General features: G+C 42.4%; 1 pseudogene; it reads right to left on the reverse strand.

The window, feature by feature from the left end:
- Positions 1 to 309: 309 nt before the first annotated feature.
- Positions 310 to 1262, reverse strand: LOC115839423 (olfactory receptor 51L1-like; annotated as a pseudogene).
- Positions 1263 to 7489: the final 6227 nt, after the last annotated feature.

Below are 7489 nucleotides of genomic sequence, written 5' to 3' on the forward strand. Positions count from 1 at the left end.
GAATAGATACGCACACACATCCTCTCAGTGAGTTCCCTAGGCAAGGAGATGTTACAGTATATATGAGTATGAAATAGTTCAACTCTGATCAGTGCAACAAGAGGATTACCAAGATGATACTTCTATATGCTTTCCAATGATCTCAGTCCCCCAAAACTGTAATTATAGAAGCTGATGCTGCCCCACAAAAGGCTCAGTGGTAAGATCTGAAACATTCAGAAACCTCAAATGTTAACTCCACCACTAATCCTCCCCCCGAGATCCAGGTTGACCCACAGGGGTTGTGTGCCACTGTGTCCTTCTGCTGCTCTACGATACATCAACCCTTTTCTGCTGGAAGCGCTTTAGGAGGCCCTGACGGATCTGCTTAGACTTGATGAGGTAGACAATGGGGTTCATGAAGGGCGGAACCAAGAAGTGCAGGTTGGCCATAAGCACTGCCAGAGCAGGGTAGCTGTGCTTCTATACTCGGTGCAACACAGACAGCCCCAGTTTGGGCGAGTGAAATATGAGAACAATGCAGAGGTGTGAGACACACGTGTTGAGTGCCTTTAGTCGTTTCCCAGGTGATGCAATGCTCAGCACAGTCCGTAGGATCAGGGCATAGGAGAGTATGATGAAGGAAGAGTCAAAGCCCAAAGAGAGGAGGATGGAGACCAGGCCAACCAGGCTGTTGACCTGAGTTTCTGAGCAGGCCAAACCCACAAGGTCACGTGAAGGCAGTAACAGTGAGAGGGTACACTGATCTGGGGAAACAGCAGACACTGCAGGAGGATGGGTCCTGGGAGATTGAGCAGGATGGCCCTCACTAGGATGGCAGGCCCCACTTTGGCCATGGCTGAGTGGGTAAGAACTGAGGCACAGTGCAGAGGGTCCCGGATGGCAACAAAGTGATCAAAGGCCATGGCCAGCAGCACACCAAATTCCACATAGGTGAACGTGTGGATGAAGAACATCTGTGCCGCACAAAGATTGAAGGGCAGCTCACCAGCACCCAGCCAGAAGAGCTGCACCATGGTGGGGAAGGTGGAGGCCCAGAGGCCCAGATCAGAGGCTGCCAGCATGGACAGGAAGATGTACATGGGTTCGTGTAAGGCTGGATCTGTGCAGATCAGGAAGAGGATGATACTGTTACCCAGGATGGAAACCACACAGATGAGGTTGATGGGGATGGAAACCCAATTATGAGACGCTCCTAGACCTGGGAAGCCAGTGAGGAGGAAGGTAGAATAACCAGAAGTGCTGGTGTTGCAGGAAAGCATAGTGATTCCAGGAGGGAGCTGTCCACCCTATATGTAAGAAACATTCATTCATTTGATCATCACTTATAAAGTCCCTACCAAGTACTAAGGGCTGGAAAGGAAGAGCTGCCCCGTCACCCTTTCTCAGGCCATGAGAGAAAACTCATTCCTCTGAGGAGCTCCATTCCCTCCATTTTCTGTATAATTTAATCTTCTCCTTGAATAAAGTGACATTGAATAAATTTTATGAGCTAATCTCTGCTTATTGCTTTAGCCTCTCAGTATCTATTCTCTCTTTGGCCTAAATAAACAATCTCCTTTCTCACTTAAGCTATACCCAAAAGCCTATCTCCAGACTGTATTCTCAAAATAAATAATGAAGAAGGGAGAATAATTTTCTGTTTAAATTTAGTATGATGTTAGGAACAAGCAGTTTAGACTCCATTTCTATTTATTCTTAGAGACAGGTTTTCCATAGTGTGACCTACCTGTTAACAAAAGAGACACATTCAAACAAATGATGTATTTTCAAAACCACCCTCTGAGGAGGCCGGTTGTTTTTTCCTCTGGCGCTGTTAAAGAACCAACATTTTCTGTGTTTCTTTTCTGGAAAAGCCTTTGGAGCGCAAAGGTTCTATCCAATGTGCTCAATAGTGACAAATTTATCTCCCGTGAAGGTGGGTTGGCCTAGAGGAAGTATTCAACAGTTCTTTGAAGCTAAATCTGGTAAACAAGATGGGAACTGAGATGAATTCACTTTTGTTAAACTCCTTCTTACCCAATCCCACCTCCACCTCACTGGCTGCTTAAACTTGTATATTTTCTTCTGACCTTGTCTTTGAGACAGTCCTATGACCATGGGCTTAATTAGAAGGCACTTTTCTCTTAAATCTTTTTTTTCATCCCTCTTATCATAAAAGCTGTTATGACAGCACCAAGTGCTTTGAAGTTCTCCAGAGTTGGGGGCTGGAGGGTGAAGCTGACAGGTCTTGAGGGGCATTACCTACAGACCCAGGCAGAGAATCATGAGTTTCCAGAACCCCAGGCTTCATAACATTTAGCAAGGAGCCCAGAGTGTAGTGTGTAAGCTCATATATTCCCATTACTTCACATAACACTTTTGGGCTGCAAAGCCTCCCCAACTTCTTTCCTCTGCAATGGGAACGTTTGTTTCCATTTGTCTATTAAGTATCTTCACATTGGTGTGCATTGTAAACTGAACGTCCAGCAGAACCACAAATTATAATTCCCCTTTCCCCCGAGTTCACCCTCTAAGACCTGTTGGGCCTTCCTCCCTTTCCTGTTATCCATGAAAACTCCAGGAAAACAAAACAAACAAACAAACTAGAATCTCTTTTCACTCTGTAATACATTCCCCAAGTCAACTTTGAACTATCCCCTCCTTTCAGATCCCAATGAAAATAATCTAGCCCAAATCACCATCATTTCCCTTAATATTATAACAGCCTCCTAACTATCCCACTTTCTTCAGTCTTTCTGTATTCTGATTCACCTTCTAAATTTCCATTCGAATCATGATCAGAATACTGAAGAAAAGGCAAGCATGGACATGGAAATGAGTATGCGCCTGGGGAGGAAACACAGTGATCATATTTGCTTCAGGAATATATCTCCTACCATAACTTTAATGATCCTCACTGGTCCCTGATGCTTCAGGATCAGGTCTAAGTAAGATCTTTATACTGGATCCAGAAGAGGAAGGACCTTGTTCATCCGACATCTGTAGCCTATACAGTCGCCTCTCCCCTAAGTCTTATAAATGCTACTCATAAGCTATCATTCTACTCATCAAACTTACCATAGTTGATAATTCTTAAAATGTCTTTTTTGTTGAAATATAAAATACACATAGAAAAGCCTACATCTCCTAAATGTAAAACTTGATGAATTTCCTCAAAGTGAGCACACCCACGTAACAAGCACCCAGATCAAGAAACAGAATATTGTCAGCCTCCCAGAATTCTCTTGTTACCCCTTCCAGTCACTCCATCCTCTCAATGATAATCACTATCCTGATTTTGCCTGTATATGTCATGCATTATCTATATATATACTCTTTCCTGTCTGCCTCCCTCCACTCAACTTTATGTCTATTTATTGAAGGAATGAATAGATGGTTTGATTTACGTTTTACAATCACCGTCTTACTAAACTGACTTTCCATTATGTGTCAAGAACTGTGCCAGGAAACAGCATATAGCAATGAAAGCTCACGTAAAGCAGGAGTCCCCTAAAGGAATGTGCTTATTTGTTCCACTATGAGCATGTGCGATTCCACCAACTGGTTTCTGATGATGATTATTCGCAATGATAGTAAGAGTAATTGCTATCATCTCTTGACTATGTTCAGACATTGAGTAAGGATGTTCTCTACCATCTTCACAGTAAAGAGCCGAGTCTCAGGCTGAATAACTTGCTGTTAAGCCAAAGTGAATGACCCTGATCTCAGCTCAGCCCTGATTCTCAAGGCCACGTGCTATCAGAAAGCTCTGAAACATTTCCCAAACCGTCAGGCAAGACATACATTACCTGATAGGCCGGAGCCCAAACAGAAAGGCTTTTTCTCCAGATGCAACTTAACCCATACAAAAATAGCAGCTTGAGGCCCACCTGCGAGCAATGTTTTCATGGACTGTCATTCCATATGGCATCATATAGTTTTGCACAAAGCTTCTGTCCACAGCAGAGTAAAATGACACCCAAGTGCCCACAATCCCGCCTGAAAAATAGAACGGCCTTCTCAAGCATTTGGACCTTCTCAAGCAACTTGGACATCCTCTTTCTCTGTGGTCCCTAGAGATCCCTGCATCACTGTGCTGGGGTTAAATACACCTTGCCTTACCCTATTTTTTCCCCTTTTTGCCAGGTCTCTTGCTTTCTGACACTTCTTCAGGGTCCTAAGTTTATTTTTTTTTACTAAATAATAGTAAGAGTCAGAAAAAAACACATTTGTCTTTTATAAATGCTCTCTACACCTATGCTTACTTAATCCTCTGACCCTGTGGTATATTTTCCCATTTTCTGATGAAGAAGTTGGGTCTCAGAGAGGCTAAGTAACTTCCCCAAGGTCGTGATGTTAGGTGATAGATCCAGGATGTAAATCCAAGCTGGCCTAAAGACAAAGGCTACTCGCTTAACTGCTTCATAAAAGAAAAAGCAATTCTGGCGCTTTGTGGTTATTAGATCCTTTGTCCTCAGGATAATTTAAAGGCCAGTTTTTCTGTCCCCTCCCTCCAACACCATCTCCCTTTAAAGCAGATGCAGAGGTTTGAGACCAGAGTGAAGTCATATGCTAAGAGAAGTGGCCTTCAAACCAGTCCAGCCAGGCCTCTCTGCTTCCATCACTCCCGGTTCTTCCAACCTTTCCACACAGGATGTGGCTCATCGTCTGAATACAATGGCCAATTTACCTTGCACAGCGCACCTGCACCCAAGAATTCAGCAGTGTGTGATACAAGGGAGGCTGCATTCTCCTCCCCCTGTTCTAATGCTGCAGGGTGACAAGGAGTTCAACAAAAAGTTGTGTGCTTATCATGTAAAAAAAAAAAAAAAAAAAAGAACAATAACATTGACTTCGCAGAGTGGTTGTGAACATGGGAAAGACTATAAACTGTTTAGCACACAGTAGGCATTTATTAAAATGTAACAATAAGCAGAGACACCTAGGATTTTCACGCCCCTTATCTCATGATGTCCACCTCCTTCCAAAGCCTGTGAGAGCCGCATAGCATAGGGAGATCAGCTCAGTGCTTTGTGACCGCCTGGAGGGGTGGGATAGGGAGGGTGGGAGGGAGGGAGATTCAAGAGGGAAGAGATATGGGAACATATGTATATGTATAACTGATTCACCTTGTTATAAAGCAGAAACTAACACACCATTGTAAAGCAATTATACCCCAATAAAGATGTTTAAAAAGAAAAAAAACAAAGCCTGTGAGTGGCGTCATCCCCTTTCCGTAGATGAGGCAATAGAGCCTCAGAGATGAGGAAACCTGTCAGTGACCCCATTAAGAGGAAGCAGAAGAGACCGGTTTCAAGAACGTCCCATTTGACTCCAAAGCTCATGCATCTGTCCATCCCTCAGCACTCTCCTCTCTAAAATCTTTGAAAATATTTGTCTCTTGAAATCAATATAGAGATTGAGAATACATGCAAAGCACTTAGCATAGTGCCTGGCACATAACAAGCGCTTAAAAATAATAATGCTTGATATTTATCAAGTATTTACTGCCTTATGAGGTAGGAATCATTTCCATTCCCATTCTGCATATAGGAAAACTGAGGCACCAAGTGGTTGAATAACTCGTCTAAGATCATGAAGTAAGAAAGTGGATGAGCCAGGGTTTAAATCTAAGCAGTCGGATTCCAGATCCCACATTCTTTTTTTCCCTCTAATTTCTATTTATTTTAATTTTTATTTTATATTGGAGCATAGTTGATTTACAATGCTGTATTAGTTTCAGGTGTACAGCAAAGTGATTCAGTTATACATATACATATACTATTCCTTTTCAAATTATTTTCCCATTTAGGTTATTACAGAATATTGAGTCAAGTTCCCTGTGCTGTAACTTCAGAGCCTACATTCTTAAGCACTGTGTTATGCTGCCTCTGTCTGCTAGCTATGATGGCTATTATTATGAAAGCTGCAAATTCTCATCCCCAAAGAAGATGAAATAGGATTACAGATTTATAAGATCTCATTTACCACTCCTACCTCCTCCCTGACTGCTTATACGCATCAATCCTTGAAGTTCTAAGACTATAAGGGGCCCACGTGCATACTGACAATTTCTGTATTGCACACTGCATGAGTTTAGTTACGGGCTTATGGCTTAGGAAGAAGCATGTCCTCCTCAAAGAAGTAATCTCCTGAGAAAGCAAAAGAAAAACGCGATAAAACTACCTGCGGGAGGAAACAATGAAAGAAAGAAAGAGATGGAGAGAGAGAATCGATGCATAGCAGACCCTTTCAAGGATGAGTGAAAAAAAAATTAAACTACACTCTCTGCCCCTCCACCATTTTACTCATCCAGGTTCCAGAAGACCAGGAATAGTACAAAGATTATATTTATCTAATCAAGGAAGTCTGTCCCCAGATGGTTCAAGGCCAAATTATGAGCCACCAAAAAGATATGACCCAGCTTAGAGAAAGCTAGAGACCCTCTTCCCACAAGAAGAGTCCTATGGCAACTAATGCCCAAGGGGATGTAAAGCTTTAAGCCTCTGGATTTGCCAGCTGAGTCCTGGGACTGAAGAAGCCCCAGGCCTAGGGCCAAAAGGGAGGTTACAGAAAAATAGGCCCTGACACTGCAGTCCTAGCCTAGCAAAAACTATCAGGAGACGGGGATCCAAGTTTTCCCCAAGCCCTTGATACTGTTGTGCTTTAGCCAAGATTAGCTCTAATACTTCTGCTCGGAAATGAGCTTAGCACAAACCTGTCTAGGTCGGGCACCTGTAACTGGGAAGCCACTACCTGTCTGCAGGGGCTCTAGCTCCTCAGAAACAACTCGGACCCCCTCCATCTCCTGCTGCTTTCTAGAAGTGTTAAGCTTTATTATGTTCTAGGGCTGAAGAAGGAATGTGTGGAGAGATGTCCACCCCACACTACATATAAACTAAGAGATGCTCAGAGGCCGCTACTTTAAGACAAGACTTAAATCCTGAAAGCTAGCAATGAAATTTCACTGAAATCTGAGTAAAGGAATAAAACTGGAATTCTTCTAAAAGTCTTAGTTTGTTTACAGATTTGGGATCCATATACAAAAAAAAAATCATGATTATTAAATAAATCTGATCCCATCAGTCTTTTAAAAATTCTTTTCTTTACTTGATCTCTTTAAATGTTTTTTAACAGGAGACCCCCTTCAAATCTGACTATATAAGTGTTGCCTCATTTCAAAAGCTGTCAACCAAAATCCTTGATTAGATTTAACTGGTGAAGCCTGGTTATTTAGGAAGAGATGCCAGGGTCTGGAATGGATCAAGAATGTCTCTAGTACTGAATAATATTTAAGCTAAAATGGTAGACAGGTAAGTAGGTAGATAGGTAGAATCAATCTGGTTTAGAGGCTTGTTTGTGTAAATCACCAGTACCTGTGAAGACATTGTAACACAGCCTTCTATGATTCTCCCTCCAGGATTAACAAAGATAAATCTGCTAAGGATGTCTGATATGTCTGTAAATGTGATATCTCTTTAACTTCCTTGAATGTCTTAAATAGCAT

This window comes from Globicephala melas, chromosome 8 (genome assembly GCF_963455315.2).
Source record: "Globicephala melas chromosome 8, mGloMel1.2, whole genome shotgun sequence".
NCBI classification, from domain to species: domain Eukaryota; kingdom Metazoa; phylum Chordata; class Mammalia; order Artiodactyla; family Delphinidae; genus Globicephala; species Globicephala melas.